Below are 18,163 nucleotides of genomic sequence, written 5' to 3' on the forward strand. Positions count from 1 at the left end.
ACAGGATGAAATCCTCTGCTAAGATAGATGAAATAGTCCACCAAAACTTTATTGATCTACCCCTATTAAGAAGAAAGCTCTGGATTTCTGCTGAGGTAGGACTGGGGTTAACCAATATCAAAGTGACAATTCAACCTCAAAAGAAATGAATAAATCTAAAGAGCAGAAAAATATACAATATTTGCATGAATTCTGTAGTAAATGAATCATCTATTGACCAAAATTTAATTTCTTTTGCCTCTGGGTGTAAGGCTGCATCAGACAAATTGGCTATAAACATAATTTTTCAGAGGACAAGAAAGAAAAAAATAAGGAATACCTTTGAACTTACTGGAATCATATACAAATCAAGAGCATATAAATATTTATTCGGACTCAACCAATGTCTTGAAGAATCTTTCACTTCTGCCCTAACTGTGGCCACATAACAAGACACAGCCAGAATGCGATTTGCAAACTTTAAGCTTTGACACTGAAGGAGTCGGTCTTGATGATGAAAAGGGCCTTGTTTGCTCTATGTAAATCACTCACAATGCATGGAACCAGATATCCTGTCTAGCTGAAAGCCTACGGTTGAATTTTCCCATTAGTCTTGCCAAGTCTCAGATGACTAAATTACAGATACATTTTCCAAACTGGGTTCATCTTTTAGAGTCACAGATAAACATTTCTTAGCCTTGTAGAATTATAGTGGAGAAGAAGAATGGAATCTCCATTAACCTCTAAAACCATGGTTTGGGCTCTGGTCGGCTTAGAGGCCTGGAGAGGTCTTTAGAGATCACTATGCTCAAAAGATAAGTGCTGGATATTTTTAAGATTATCCCTAGTCTTTATCTGCAACCTGGCAGATGATAACAACACTGCCCCCATTTTACAGATGAAGATACTAAGGTACATAGAGGGGTGCACTAAATTCTCCAAGCTCATACTGTTAATAAGTGAAAGAGCTGGGTTTTGAGCACAGATTTTTCTGTATCCAAAACCCTGCTCTTTCAACTTCACTGCCAAATAGGTGACATATTAGTTGATGAATTGACTCACTCATAGTGTCATGCCTGATTTTAAGTAGCATTTCATATGACCTGCATCCTGAGATCGCAAGATAAGGAACTAGAATTAATCCTTTAGGGACATTTATCCTAAATCCTTCTTTTTATAATGGAGGTAGCTGAGGCCTAAGGACTCAGCCAAGGATGTACATCAAGGTAATAACAAAGTTGGAACTAGATTCTTCTCTTGAAGCTTAACATGAGGCATGCCATAGGAGGACGTGACAATTTTAATTTTCTACCGTTAAAGTGAATGATGCAATAAATTTTTGAGATTCCTGTTTTCATTCATTGTTGTTATTTATGCTAATACATAATATAAGAGGCTCTTTCAAGGGTGCGTTTTGAAGTTGATGCCACTACAGAACCTATAGCAGAAGGAAATATGTGGGAACTTGGTTTAAAAACATACAGAATAGATTTCACACTGAGCTCTAAAAGCAGGCCTTCAGCCCAATTTCTGGAAAAAATCAAAGAGCAGGCAGAAAACAGACAGGAGGAACAGTTATTTTAGCACGAAAAGTAGGATAAATTTACCAAGCCAATCATGGGATGATGTGTGCAGATAAAAGATGCAGAGAGAAAATTTGCAACATTGATACACGAACACATTTGAATGCAAGAAAGCAAAAAACCAGAAAGCACAATTGTCGGAAATGTGAATAAACATTCAAACGATGCTGCAGCTGCAAAATTTAAACTCCAGGAAGAGACATTTGCAAAGGAATTTATTAACTGGATGTGATTTCCCGGTTTCACATAGCCAGTGGCTCTTTTATAAAGCAAAACGTACAATTTGTCTTGATAGAAACGATATCTCCCCCCTGTTGTACTCAACCAAATGGCAAAAAGTCTTTTTTGAAAGACTCTGCTTACTAAAGAGCAAAATACTATTGATACCCAGACGCTCAGGCTCTGAATACATAGTTATTCCACCTAATCAAATGTCTGATATATTGAGTACGGTCTTACACAATAAGGAGGTTTTCATGTGATGGCAATTAGTCTTTCCCTAATGGCAGTTTCTTTGTAGAGCAGTTTCTTTGTAGGCGTTAAGTTCCTTGCTGAAACCAACCATTGCCTGCCAAACCTGTCTATCTGTTCCTCCCACCTTCCCTCCCTCCCTTCACTTCTATCCATCCATCTGTCCATCCATCCATCCAACAAATATTTATGAGTCTATAACACAGTGGGGGATATAAAAATGTATCAAAAAGCTTACTCTTGGGGACTTTATGACGCTAAGATGGTCTCTGACCAGAAGACAGACCCTGTACTTAATCTAGTACACCTCTCCACAATGATGGACGCTGGCAAGTGAGTCCTTTTATTGCAGTCTTTGAGTTCAAACTGCAATGTAGGAACTGTAGTGCCAGACTGGATCATTTGTTTTACGGAATGGTTCTCAAAGTAAGGTTCCTGCACCAACAGCAGCAACACAGCCTGGGAACTTCTTAGCAATGCAAATTCTTGGGCCTTGTCCTAGACCAACTTATGTTTGAGAACCCAAATGCATCCAAATCACTTGGAAGACTTGATACATCACAGAATTTGCAGTACTAACCAAGGGTCTAGACCACTGGTGAGTGAAGTCAAGGAATAAGAAATAAGTCAAAAACTTAGAGTGGCAGGTTTTAAATATTTGATTAAGAAATTTGGACAATGATGAGTTGGGTCAATTAGGAAATATTTTCTGAGCAAAGAGCAGATACGGTCAGAACTTCTATTTAGGAGACCTTGGAGTCTCATGAGACCACAGAAAGGAAGACAAATGAGAGGTGACGGCATTGTTCAGGTGAGAAGACACAGTCATTGATTCTTTCTGTGATGACCCAGGAATTTATCAGGCCTCAAATGAACTGGGACCATTCGCTCAGGATGAGGTCTGCTCTAAGAAGTATCTCTCCACTGTTGGTGGGATTCTCTTCATTCTATAGTTTGATTCTGTCCAGTTTGGGGATTTCTGCCTTGCCACCTGTCACTGCTTCCTTGGTTCCCCTGCCCGGCCTCTTTCTGCTACCCTTTTCCTTCCTCCCCCCCATTTTCATTTCCTTCATTAGGAATTTGCATGTTAATTGCATCGGTTGAAATGTCTGCTTGTTCATTTGTTTTCACAGCTGCTCCTTAGAGAGCTCACCGATTACATTCCTCCTCTGCACAAAGGATCTTCTAGGTCACAACACAACCACAGCCTTTACCTGGCTTCATTTTCATCTGTTGAATATCCTCATGCCGAAAACAAACAAACGAACCCTGATTCACTTTAACGTGTTAAATCTATGTTGCCAGCTGACCATCCTTGTAACTTTATGCTCGGACACGCATAATTTGTCACGCCTTTCACACAAATAATGACACTGCTAATGAGGTTGTTTCTAAATAGGAAAGACAATAATTATATTTTTGTGTTTCCACAGATACCTTCTTGTACATAAATCAATATTCGGTGAGTAATAAGTACAGGTACTATAAAATATTATTCTATTATCTCTGTTCCAATATTTTGGTCATACTTCAAATCTTACTATATACAATATCAAATGCACACGTGGGCCAAGACGTACTTTTCACTCTGAACATAGACAATTTATTGATGAGGAAGTTAGTTTTGAAACAGAGTTCCCTTTGGTTCTATGCCATTTGGATATCACGCTTCAATGTCTTTAAAACACAAAACGTTTTCTTCCTGGAAATAGTTCATTTAAGAGGATCATGTGATTTATTTGATGATTGAAAATAAAGTAAAAAGAGCTACAACAGACACCTCTGGTTCCCTGCATCACACCCCCTTGGTTCACCTCTGATTTCAGCCATGGCTGCACAGATGGACGGTTCTGTGCCAACTCAGATTCTCTTTGCCTTTGCAGTGTCTACCACAAGTGACAAGTGCCAGCACAGCCCAGAACTGTGGGGGAGTTAATGACCCAGGAGCAATCCACAACCAAGGGGAAAAAGCCAGTGGATAAATCTTTGGCCACACATCCTTCAGGCAGAAATTCCAGGAGGGATCCCAGATCCTCTTGGAAGTCCCAGGGGGACCACGTTCCCATGTCCACCATGGAGAATTCATTCACCTGCTCTTACTTTGGTCTTTGCTTCTTCCCCCATTCACTCTCCCCGATGCTCGGGATCAGCTCCGCAATAAAGGATCATGCCCAAGTAGTTGTCCCAGGCAAGCAACCAAAACAAACACGATCGATTGTTAATATATTCAGCAGTATCAATCCCCTTTAGATCTGACACCACATATGTAGTATTTTTGATTTTTCCATTGTCGAGACCTTTCTTTTTTCTTTCCATAAACTACACAATAAAATGAAAGGAGCAGAGATCATAGCATTGCCTCAAGTGTTTCCATTGCCTTTCTTACCTCACACAGATCAAGCTGATCACGTCTCTGGTGATAAATTCAAATCTGTCCAACACTCCAAGAAAAAAGAAGCTGATACTATGTCATCTACTCCCACAATTCCATGCCTAACCTAAAGCACAACATTTCAGCCTGCAGATTTACGAAAATGGCATTGGCCCGCTCTGCCGCCGCAGATCAACACCAAGAATAAAGATGAAACATATAAAACACATCTGGTCCAGATTCTGAACAGGCAACTAAGGAGTTAAAACAACACAGACTTGAATATGTCAGCAGCCTATTAATACGCCTGGAATTACAAGCCAGAAATACTTTCATTAAACTCCACCATGCAATCAAAAAAGAAAAAAAAAAAAGTTGCTTTACCTAGGGTGACTGAAAAGGAAGCTGTAGGGATATGTGATTTAAGGGAAAAGGAGACAGTTTTACCTTTGATTATCAATTTTCCATTCCTCTTGCTTCTGAAGCAGGAAAAGATCCAAACGTTGCAGTTTTTTTTTTAACCCGATGTCCCTCTTGGTATGTGATGCTCAACTGTTCTGAAACACAACGGAATGCAATAATTAGATGCAGTAACTACCCTGAAACAAAAAGATACTTAAAAAGATTGCCTAAGAACCACCCGGGCAGCCATTAAATTCAATGATGTGAGAAGAGCGTTTCACAGAAAATTCGTGTGGCAGGGCTCTTGCACGATGTTACACTTTATTTTTATGCTTTTCAGAAAAGCAAATCAACTATACAAATAAAAAACAATGTCACCGTAATAAATAGGTTTGCTATTCTACAATCTACTTTTCTACTATTAACATTTATATCCTCTTTAAAACGCAATAAAATGCAAGCACTGATCATGTGATTTTTGTAAGACATATTACACACACAAGATTGTGTTCACTTCCTGTGCATTATTCGTTTTAACAACACTGCAACTAAGCAGCTGTGACTAAAAAAAGGGGGTAAAAAAATATTCTTTTCAGGGTAGTTCTTTTGATATTACAGGAGGACACCAATTATGGCAGAATCTTTCCAAGGGCATTACTAGGTGCTGGTTGATGCCTAAACCAAAGCATTACCCCCAATTAGTAACAATACTTTCTCATGAAAGCGATAAAATGGAACTTCTAATTGGGCCCAGACTTAAGGAGGGGGGTACCTAGTATGACCACATCACGTGCTTTATGCTGAGCTGTCATTTTCCTTTCTGAAAGGTCACGGAGACAAGGACTTGTGTTACATGCACAGATGACTGGTGTTGAAAAATGAAGGTATCAACAGAATTCTGTTTCTGTTTGCTTCTAAGCAATATGATTTTGTGGCCCTCGGTAGCACATTCAAATAGCATCAGAGGGAATGAGAAAAATAGTCGATCTAAGTATTAGGCAGAGGTGGAGGGATATTCAGAATTGAATCTGGGGGTGAGTAATTTCTTACCTCCTAATTATTTACAAGAATGATAGTGCTTGAATAAATGGAGAAATCATTTCACAGAAGAGGAATCAGAGGCCAGAAGAGGTGACAGGGCTTGCCTAATTTTATTAAGTTAAGAGACACAAAGGCAGAATGACATCTCAGAATCTTTGCCTCAAAGTTCAACCCCTTTCAAAACCCACAACACTGTATTTGCTTCCAAAAAGAACACTGGTCATTCAAAAAATTCGGGGTTAATACAGTTCTCTGCAGAAGTTGTTCCAGCAATAATTTGAGGCTGGCAAAGTTGACAGGTTAAGAATTTGAACGCTGTGGGTGGTAAAAAGCTAGAACAACAGTAGCACAAAAATATCATGTATTTTCATAGCACATAAAGCACCTTGGGAATATTATATTTTCACGTGTATCTCATTTACCTATGTTATAACAAAGATAAAAATGGTTTTCCATTATCAAAAACTTTCAGGTATAATTATCATTATGAGCCCTGGTTTATGTATGATTATTGTGTTAAATATTCTTAATACTGAAGGACACTAGACAAACTCTGAATTTTTCCCTACATATATGAGAAATAGGTTACTCAAGGAGATACTAAAAAATGTTTACTTTCTAAACATTTGGAACTGACAATTTATTCATTTATAAGTATTGAGAATCTATTTTGTGCTAGATATTGTTCTTAATTTTCCATAGAAAAAAATGAAAATATTATGCAGTTTTTGACAGAGACACCCACATATACAATAAAAATCAATTTTATTACAATTGGGATGTTTTCTGAATTAAATAATATTTAGGTAAACGAATATCTTAAACAATGGGAGGTGTCTTAAATGTCATCTAATCTAGCAGTTCCCAAGTGTGGTTGATCATCACAATTGTCTGGAAAGTTCGTGAAAAATACAAACTATAGAATTTCATGCAAGACCTATTAAATCAGACTATTCATGGGTAGATTCAGGGTAATCTGCATTACCTGAATTCAAGGTAATTTGCAAACGCTCCCAGGTTCATTCTCCTGATCAAGGGGGTTTGGGAAACTTACTGATTCTTGCCTAATTTCCTTATTCTAGAGATGAGGGAACTGAAACTAAGGAATGACTTACCCAAGGCATTTGTTTGGTGACAGAACTGAGATTAGAATGCAGAATTCCTGATTCTTGGGTATTTTTTTCCCTTCCCTCACCCCAACAGTCCCTTTTAAACTTTTTCTTCCTGCCCTTTTTCTATCACCGAGTAACAATATTTAGTCTCTATATCTGCGAAAGAATGAGAGCAAACGAAAGGTATAAAACAAAAATACAAACAAAAAAATAAACAAAACACCCTGACACACACACACACACACACACACACAGGAATCCGAACTTAAGTAGTCTGCTTCAATAGTGTGCTCTTCCCTACCGCACTGGGTTGTGCTAGAGTCACTACTTTGGGGTGTCTGCTGCCCTGTCCTTTAGGATCTGCCCAGCCTTCCACCACCTTCCCCAACCTTCAGAGGTGACCTCTGTCCATTGTGTGTCGTTGAATCCTCATCCCTGGCCATCGTTGGCTGTGGGGCGGTAAGGGGAGCTCACTAAGAAAGTGACATGTAACCAAAATCTTGAAAGATGTGAGGGGGTTAGTCATGTGCACGAGAAGCGTGTTCCAGGCAGAGGGAATGGCCAAGGTTAGGGCCCTGAGGCAGGAGTGTTCCCAGGGGCTGTTCCTGGAATTGCTAGGGGGTCAGTGGGGATGGAGTAGCGCTGGCAAGTACAGGATTAGTAGCAGAGAAATGGAGGGGCAGCGGGTGGTACCGTGGGGAGGTGGAGGGAAGGACGGATCCAGGGCAGCTCAAGGCTTTTTGGCTTTTACTCTGAGAGTGAAATGGGGGCCACCACAGGAGCTTGAGCTCAGAATTGACACAGCTTCTGTTTCAGTAGCCTCATCCTGGCTGCTGGTTGGGAAGAGACCACAGGGGAGGCCAGGATGGAGGCAGGTGGAAAGCTCGCCTTCTTGGCGAGAGGAGATGTTGGCTCAGACTCACGTGGTGCTGGTGAGGAGGCATCAGATCCAGGCTGGGTGTCTTTTGAAGGAGAGTCAACAGGATTTCCTGATGGAGTGGGTGGAGGGGGTAAGGAATGAGGGAGGCAAGGATGACCTCAAGGTTTCTAGCCCACACAACCGGAAGAGGACATTACTATCTATCACTTAGATGAGAAAGCCTGTGGCTAGAGAAGACTTCTGGGGAAAAAGGATGAGCTAAATTTGGCCATATTGACTTTGAGAGGTCAGTACCAAGTGGGCTTCTCATGCAGGAGGTTGGACATATTATATTGGAATGGAAGCTCCCAGAAGACTTTCTGGCCTCCCATGGAAAACTGGTAGTATTCTTATTATCACCTACCACAGATGATTATGTGGATATTAAACGCAATAATACATGTAAAACACAGTAACTGGTACATAACAGAACTCAGCACATTTTAATTCCCTTCTGTTTCCTGCTTTTATTTTCAAATATTTATTTCTCTATTGACTATAAGATTAAGTCTAGCAGATGTAGAGAACGGACTTGAGGACACGGGGAGGGGGATGGGTACGCTGGGACGAAGTGAGAGAGTGGCATGCACATATATACACTACCAAATGTAAAATAGATAGCTAGTGGGAAGCAACTGCATAGCACAGGGAGATCAGCTCGATGCTTTGTGACCACCTAGAGGGATGGGATAGGGAGGGTGGGAGGGAGATGCAAGAGGGAGGGGATATGGGGATGTATGTATACGTATAGCTGACTCACTTTGCTATAAAGCAGAAACTAACACACCATCGTAAAGCAATTATACTCCAATAAAGATGTTAAAAAGTAAAATTAAATTAAATTAAGATAAAAAAAATGATTAAGTCTACCTTTGTGTGAAAAAATCAATTTTCTGCAAGACGTAATAAAAACCATGCTCTACATTTTGGCAGTCCTTTCTAAAATACAGTGAAAATAATCACCGGATGAAATATTAATAATGCTACTCAATAAGTCATAAAGCAGAACTTTCAGGGAGCAAGGTAAATTTTGGTTGGGGCACTAGCTGAAAGATCTAAAGTAAAAATAAAAACAGAACTGGAATAAATCCACAGACCTAAAAAGTCACTCAACTTCTCTCAAATCCCCCTTGATTTTTAGCAATGATTAATTGTCCTTCGGGATAAAGAAGATGCGGAAATGTGGGAGAGATGATCATTCAACCACAGGTCCTCGTGCACAGCTGAGGAAGCACAGAGGGGAGATCTGGAAATTCTAGAAAGACTTCTTTGAAGTCTACAATTTTATCTTTAAAATGAGTTTCTTGATTTATAAACGCCTCTTCAACTAAACACAGTTTAAAATAGAAACCCCATAAGTTCAAACCCTGTTTTATAGATGAGGTTGATGAGTACTAGTGATGTGACCTGTTTTATCTGAGGTCACAGTTAGTAGATAACAAAGCCAGAGCTAGACCATAGGCCTCCTAACTTTCAGTATAGTTGTCCTTCTACTCAAATAGTTTCTCTTAATTTTCCTTTTTTTTTTTTTTTTACCCAATTACCAAATAAGCAGCATCAGTTTTTGAAATCTCAAGTTTTCTCGTAAAATTTTACTCACATTTATAGTCCATAACACACTGTGTTTGTTTGAAGACCAAAAGTTAAACTAGCTACAAGCCTCCTGATGCTCTCACCCCTGCAGGTCTTAGAGTAAGAATCCATTTCACAACAAGGTCTGCAATTATTCTGCGACTTCCCATATGCCTGAGGCAGCCTTAGATCAAATAAAAAGCAAAAAAAGGAAGACTAGCCAGTTGCCACTTCCTTTTGCAAACCTCTTTGCTGATTGATTCCTCATTTGTGTGTAAGAAACTTCAAAGCAGGGCTGGATGCATGGGCGTGCCCACCTGGGCAGCTCCACGGGGCTCCAGGCTCAGAACAGCCCTGTGCTGTTTAATGCTTTTATATTTGAGTCAGTGTTCTGTGGGTACAGTCCAACAGGATAATAGAGCATGTGTGTGATCGGGGGTACCTGAATAATATGCCTGTCCCCAGACATCCCTTGCTGCCTCATCTGCATATAACATGCGTGAATGTGAATTCTGGTAGACCCATGATTCCTGGGAGGTCAGTGAGATTTGCTGAGTATGCTATGTCTATGGCTGACAGTCCCAAGAGGCCATGCTTTCCATGGGAACCAGAATTTGGTTCCAACTTTGCAAGAAGACGTTGGTGTTCTAAGAAACACAGATGACCAAGAAACCCTATCATATCCTTTATTTCTTGCATGTTTTCCATTGTATTAGCCAGCTGCTAATGCTGAAGATGATACATAAAAAGGAAGAGAAAGGAAGGGCAATCACAGTTCTTTTTCTCCTTCACTCATCAGAAAGCCAAAGGGAGACTATTGGTACATGTTGGTACACGTATCAATAAGTGAAATAAAAATGGTAGACTAAGTTTTGTGTAGTGCTTCCACTGTTGTGGTAAGAATGACATATGTATGCATGATCTATGGCATACAAATTGCATGATTTTGGTGATTCTGCATGAAAGTTAGATATTCTTATATTTGTATTGCACAATATAAAGATGAATGGTTAAATTCATGCTAATAATTTAAACTTTTGCTTTTCTTTACCTGGAACTACATTAAATAGCCAATAAAAAATGCTACAAGTTGAGAGAGAGATGGTGGAAGAAAAGAAATGGTTTTAGATTTGTGCACATGTAACAAGCTTCTGTCCTGCTTTTTTTTTTTTTTTTTTTTCTGTCCTGCTTTTTGAACAAAGGGGCTGCCCTTTCATTTTGCCCTGAGCCCTGCTAATTACGTAGTCATTAACATTCACCCTGTTGTAATGAACTGGCACAGACTGTAGCAAGAGCTTCAAGCCTTACTAAATTACAGTTTAAGCACTGTATATAGAATTTTGGAACTGGACCACCTACTTCTGAAAATCCTGGTGTAAAGGTGAACTAAATTAATCTAGTCTCTGCTCTTCTCAAATGCCTCAATGTCTTCTTCTTTACCAGCTGACTACTTGAACATTTAATCAAAGGTCCTACCTCAAGCCAACTTATCTCCGAAGTCCCTCAGTGTTTAATTTAATTTCTAATTTAATTTAATTTCTATCTTCCATTTGAAACTTCATTGCCTTAAAGGTCAAATCCTCAACCGGGGAAGAGAGAAAAGTCAGTGATAAAAGTGATTTACTTTGAAGTGTAAACAATGTAGACACCTGACACTTTCAAGGGATATTTACATTTTAAAGATGCACTTCATACTGTCTAGATGACCTTAATGTGTAAGAAACAACGCTTCTAAGGGAGAAATCTTTCTATTACTCTCTGTTAAGAAGGCCCTTCTACCCCAATCCACTTGATATAATGAGTCTTAACCTATTTCTGAACAAGTTCACATTTTTTTTTTTTTAGTTGAAGTATAGTTGCTGCACAATACTATGTAAGTTACAGGTATACAATACAGTGATACACAATTTTTAAAGGTTACACTCCATTTATAGTTATTGTAAAATATTTGTTATCCTCCCCATGTTGTACAATCTATCCTTGTAGCTTATTTTATACCTAAGTTTCTACCTCTTAATCCCTCACCCCTCTATTTCCCCTCCCCACTGCTAACCACTAGTTTGTTCTCTATATCTGTGAATCTGCTTCTTTTTTGTTATATTCACTAGTTTGTTGTATTTTTAAGATTTCATATATAAGTGATATCATACAGAATTTGTCTTTCTCTGACTTATTTCACTTAGCATAATGCCCTCCAAGCCCATCCATGTTGCTGCAAATGGCAAGATTTCATTTTTTATGGCCGAGTAGTATTCCACTTTGTATATGTGCATATATATATTATATATATATGCACATATACACCCATATACCACATCTTCTTTATCCATTCATCTGTTGATGGACACCTAGGTTGCTTCTATATCTTGGCTATTGCAAATAATGCTGCTATGAACACTGGGGTGCATGTATCTTTTTTGAATTAGTGTTTTGGGGTTTTTTTTTGATATATACCCAGGAATTGAATTGCTGGGTCATATGGTAGTTCTATTTTTAGTCTTTTGAGAAACCTCCACACTGTTTTCCACAGTGGCTGCACCAATTTACATTCCCAGCAACAGTGTACAAGGATTTCTTTTTCTCCACATCCTCGCCATCATTTGTTATTTGTGTCCTTTTTGATGATAGCCATTCTGACAGGTGTGAGGTGCTATCACATTGTGGTTTTGATTTGCATTTTCCTGATGATTAGTGATGTTGAGTATCTTTTCCTGTGCCCGTTGGCCATCTGCATGCCCTCTTTGGAAAAATGTCTGTTCATTCCTTCTACCCATTTTTTAATCAGGTTGTTTGTTTTTGCACACAATTTTTAAAAAATGAGGTAATGTGTGCTCAGACATACCCAAAATTTCCCAATCAATTGAAAAAGGTTTCACAGTCATGAAACACACAGGCTTATTTCATGTCTCTTTAAAGCTCACCACAAAGAAATGCACTTTAAGATGTGTAGTGCTAGTTGGAAACTTAGCCTCTATTTTATTGTCTTTTTTAATTTGACCTGTATTCTTTCCATCCTGTCCTCATATCTCAGTTTATCTGTGGCAGCTTCGCAGCTTCAAGAGTTTGGTTAGAGGACCCTCTGTGCTGAAATGTACAGGTACTGCCCCCAACCTGACTCACTTCTCTACAGACAGAATGATTTGGGCTCCCTGGTAGACACAGGGTATGTAATGACTCACTGATACCTCAGCTGTTGCCCTGTTATAAAAAGACTGACTACTTACAACTGTTAGAGCACGATTTAGTGATACCTTTTAACCCATGTGGCTGAAGACTAAAAGACCTTTTCCCTATGACAGATTTCTTAAAAGAAGTTTCACCACCCAAGAATAAATAGGAGACTGTGATATTTACTGTCAATGACGTAAGTGGGAACTCCCAACGTCTTGGATTTACACAGCCTTTCTTTTCTAAAATCTCAAAACTTAATATGTTTATAAATAGTTTTCTAAAAAAACAACAAACAACTCCCCTCCCCAAACCCACTAGACTATGATAATCTCTTTGGTCCTACTGAATCCCCATTGCTTTCTCTTCGTTCACTGGGCTGGCAGGCTTCTACATCCCTTTCAATTTCCCCCCCTCTGGATGAACTTAATGGAACATAATAAGAACAGCCTCATTTATTGAGTGCTGGCTATACACCAGGCATTGTTCTAAGCACATTACATGGATTGTTTCATTGAAAATTCACAATAACCCTATGAGGGAGGTACTGTTATTAGCGCCATTTTACAGATGAGAAAACTGAGATGCAGAGATGGTAAGAAAATGACCAAATTATTAATGCTGGTGAGTGAAGGTACCAGCTTTATTTATATCAGACCTAGACAGTCTGATCTCAGCCATGCACTCAACCACTATTACACCTCTTGGTGTCTGCCTCAAGCCAAATATACAGATTTACCTTTCATCAAATTCATTTCCATCCACCTACCTAATTCCTTTATATCAGGCTGACTGTAAGGATTTCAAAGCCTACCATGTCCCAGAAACTATAAATAAATGACTTCATTTAGATATTATCATTATTTCATTTTTATAGATGCCAAAATAGAGGCACAGAAATTAAATTACTTGGCCAAGGTCACAGAAAACATTGGAGTTAGGATTTAAATCTAGTTCTTTTTTATCACTGTGCGACATTTTACTCTTCTGTGTTAGATTTAGTTTTCCTTATTCTTAAAAATCACTTTTCCATGCCAGAGTACAGAAAAGCTTTTGACTTTTCGTCTTTTCTTTCCTTTTCTTTCTTTCTTTCTTTCCTTCCTCCCTTCCTTCCTTCTTTCTTTCTTTCTTCCTTCCTTTCTTTCTTTTTCTCTCTTTCTTCCTTCCTTCTTTCTTTCATTTATTTATTTATTTATTTATTTAGCTGATGATTAGTTCAATTGTTAGAGCCAAAATTTTAATAGCCAGGGACTCAAGTCTTAGTTCCAACCCCCAGATATGCCAGTTGGCAACACTGGTTCCATGGCCACAAATTGTAAATTTGTTTCCAAGCACCACTTCTCAATGCATGCTGAGAATCACCAATCAGTGAATTATGCACTTTTAAACATGGACTGGACTTTATCATTCATAAAATCTAATTTCTTCATTTCATAGATAAGAAAGGCACAGAGAGGTTAGGTGTCATACCTGAGATCACACAGCAGTTTAGTAGCAGAGATGGGACAATAATTTAGATTTCCTGACATGAAAACTGGGGTTTTCTTCCCATACAAAGGCAGCCTAACTGGCTATTTTTCACAGTGTCTTAAAAATACATTCATGCATTCAACAAAGACTAAGGGGCTACTATGTGCCAGACACTGTTCCAGGTACTGGGAATGGGGTTGCAAAGAAAAAAGAAAAATTCCTGCCCTCAAGGAGCTTTACTACCTGGCATTGTAATGGTACAACGTAATGCATCTATATTTAAGTTACTTTGAATTTAATCACTGTTTTTTTTTTTTTTAAAAAGTGATTATTTACGAAGCACTGGCTTGAAATATGGATGGTCCAAAGCCATAAGAGATGGTAGAGCCTATTGTTATATCTACTCTTTTGTATATATAATCAAAGTCTGGTCATTACACATAAATAGGGGTGGTGTGGGTTTTGCAGCATCAACAGAGAGATGGAGAAGATAAGGTGCCTGCCCTCAAGGAGTTTAAGGAAGAAGCATGAGTCATGGCGATTAGAGGAGAGGGTTTCCCCTAAAATTAAACCTCTTTAAGCAAATTCCATAACATTCCAAAATTATCTTTTACGCCGTAACAATTAAAAATCACCCTCTATAGCTGCTGAGAATTACAGCTATACTTAAGCAAATAATCTGAAATCCCAAAGCCCCAGGTAAACTTTCTGAAATTGATCTATTTAAAGTCTTTTTAAATGTTGAATACCTTATTTTGTGTCAACTTGTCCAGTGGCAGAGAGATAACAATTAAAAAAATGTAAAATTGCCTTGAAATCAACATACAACCAACCTCTTTCTCTTGTCAATAATAATGATAACGAAGTGACAAAACTGAGCTCTTGGTCACAAAGGCTGGCTGCATTTGCTAATAGTCTGAAAAGAAACGGCCACCCTAAAGCTATTTCAATAATGCAAAACAAAAAGCAGTGCAGTTTAAAGTTCTATACTAAGCCTATTCTTTAATTACAATATTTTGCAATGTCAATACACACCATTATCTGCAGTAACCAGGGACTAAAAAATATATAATACAGTTATGTTTCGATCACAAACTAGGCTTTAGTTGTCTTCCAAGATATCAAATGCTTCAGTCCGACTCTCCCACTTAAGTATGTTGAGTAGATGTGGCTGATATCATGTTACCTTGAAGTCTCTGACATGGAGGGTCGATACTAAAACATCTTGATTAAATTCCAGCAACAGTAAGACATGAGAAGCTGGTATATAATTTATCGTTACCAATTCATAACTGTCTTTGCTCCTAAGCCAGCATACGTGCTGAGCTGCTGAGAACGCACTATTCACAAGTATTTTCATCTCTCATGCATTCCTTATTCACCCTTCTGAGGGGTAAACATACAAGAATTCACACTCAGAAAACATCCTGAATGGCAACTTTTGGAGAAAAATCTGAAGGGTTAGCAACTGTAGTTGAACTAACTTTTATCATTCGTTCCTACATTGCTCACGGTGCCTTTAAAAGAAGACCCAGCAAGGGAAATACGTCTCAGGAGTAAGCCTGGCTAATCTACGTGGAACCATGCTGCAACTGTTGAGTGCCCAAATAATGCAGTTTGCTGTAACTTAATTTCTACAGTTCGCTCATGGTTCACACTGGGCAGCAGATTCAGTAGAAGTAAATTATGTACTTACTTACCATGGCCAATGCCACCCCAATCAAATGTCTGCTAAAATAGAAGGCAATGATGCTAATTTTTATGGTAATTAGGTGATAGGCTCAATTCCAGAGGCAAAGGCCATGAACAGAAAGATAGGGAGCCTCTTTTTATTTCCTTTACCTCCATCACAGATGGAAAGTATGTAGGGCCATCTCTAGAAAATGCTGTGTCTTCAGCACAGTTCTATGTCCTTTTCCTGTATACCTCCTTTTTTAAAAGTTATTTTATTGACGTATAGCAGATTTACAATGCTGTATTACAACATACAACTATACAACATACAACTATACGATGTTGTATAGTTTCTGCTGCACAGCAAAGTGATTCAGTTATACATTCTCCAAAGAGGACATCATACAGATGGCCAACAGACACATGAAAAGATGCTCATCATCACTAATTATTAGAAAAATGCAAATCAAAACTACAATGAGGTACCACCTCACATTGGTCAGATGGCCATCATTAAAAAACTCTACAAATAACAAATGCTGGAGAGGGTGTGGAGAAAAGGGAACCCTCCTACGTTGTTGGTGGGAATGTAAATTGGTGCAGCCACTATGGAGAACAGTACGGAGGTTCCTCAAAAAAATAAAAATAGAGCTGCCATATGATCCAGCAACCCCACTCTTGGGAATATATCTTGTATACCTCTTTACCAATTTTGTATTTTTTTCTCAGATACCATTTTTCAAGTGTCCCTTCATTAAAACTCCTATACCTGACAAGTAGTAGGCCAAGAAAGCCTCGTTGTCCATACAGACTTGAGACACTCTTCTCTCACGGAGAGGCATCCAGAGGCATGGCCATCAAAAGCCCATTCTGCTCCCTCAGGTGGTGCCAGCACGGACTGGTGAAAAAACCCAGCCAACCGAAATAAAAATGGAAAGGCACTGAAAACTCAATTGCCATTGGAACCATGGCCCAGATAAGTAGGCCAGGACTTCATACCAAACTCCAGCAGTGTGACTACTGCTACAATGAAATACTTAAATAGGATCCAAAGTCTCCTAATTTAACAGACAAAATGTCCAGGATACAATAAAAAACCACCTGTCATACCAAAATTCAAGAGAAGTCACAACTTAAGTAAGAATAACCAACTGATGGCAATACTGAGATGAGTCAGATGGTTGAATTATCTAACAAGAATTTTAAACAGCCATCAGATCAACATTTCAACAATCAACTGCAAATCCTTTTGGAACATATGAAACAAAAGAAGCTTCAGCAGAGAAACAGAAGTTATAATAAAGGACCAAATGGAAATGAATAGAATTGAAAAATACAATAACAGAAATCGTAGAAGAAAACAACTTCGTGGGTGGACTGAAAAGAGGGGTGGAGCAGACAAAGGACGTATCATTGAATTCACCCCATTGGAACAACAAACAGGGAGAAAACGGAATATTTTAAAAATAAATAGAAAGTTCAGGGGTGTGCAAGGCAATAACAAAAGAGCCAAATTTCACTTCATCGGAGTCCCAGAAAAAGAAAAAGTGGGTCTGAGAGAATATTCAAAGAAAGAGTGGCTGAACGCTTCTCAAATTTGGTAAAATACACACATCTGCAGACTCAAGGAGCTGAGGGAAATCCAAACAGGATAAACCCAAAGAAGTAGACACCAACACATTATAATAAAACTTGTGAAAATAAAAGACCAAGAAAATATCTGAAAGCAGCCAAAGAGAAACAAGCATTTCTATGGAGGAACACAAATGTGAGTAACAGAAGACTTCTCACTTCAAACTCTGGAGGCCAGAAGGAAGTGGTAAAGCATTTTTCAAATGACAAAAGAAAATAACTGTCAGTTGCAAGTTTAATATTCATCAAAATGATCCTTCAGGAATGAAGAAGAAATGAAAACATTCTTACACAAAGAAAAATTAAAAGAATATGTCACTGGCAAACCTAATCTTAAAGACTAGCTAAAGGAAGTTCCTTGAATGGAAAGGAAATTAAAAAAAAAAAAAAAAAAAGAAAGACTCATGGAACATAAGGAAAGGAACAAGGAAACGAACAGAAAGACAGGTATGTGCAATCTTTTAATTTAAAGAGTTTCATAAAATATATTTGATGATTAAAAAAACAGAATGCAATCCAGTACTTAACACAATGATATCTAAAAGTTTGGAAGGTAAACGGATCTAATGGTTATGGTTTCCAAATTTTACTTAATGTGCTAAATGTTGGTATTAATACACTGTGATAAGAAACGTATGTATGTTGTAATACACAGAGCAGCCACTATGAAAACTATGCAAAAAGATATACTCAAAACCACTAGAGAAAATATTTTAAAATCTTATATCTGATAAGGGATTTATATTTGGAACATGGAAAGAACTCCCAC

The 18,163-nt window shown here is 38.4% G+C and overlaps 1 protein-coding gene across 1 annotated transcript in view; it reads right to left on the reverse strand.

The window, feature by feature from the left end:
* The window catches only part of DLGAP1 (DLG associated protein 1), an 871,245-nt gene that overhangs the window by 561,165 nt on the left and 291,917 nt on the right, over positions 1 to 18,163 (reverse strand). The window contains exon 3 of the mRNA XM_061168915.1: positions 4,852 to 4,956. The gene's annotated coding sequence lies outside the window, so the exon portion shown is untranslated. The remainder of the gene's footprint in view (positions 1 to 4,851; positions 4,957 to 18,163) is intronic.

Source organism: Eubalaena glacialis, chromosome 15, assembly GCF_028564815.1.
Source record: "Eubalaena glacialis isolate mEubGla1 chromosome 15, mEubGla1.1.hap2.+ XY, whole genome shotgun sequence".
NCBI lineage: Eukaryota > Metazoa > Chordata > Mammalia > Artiodactyla > Balaenidae > Eubalaena > Eubalaena glacialis.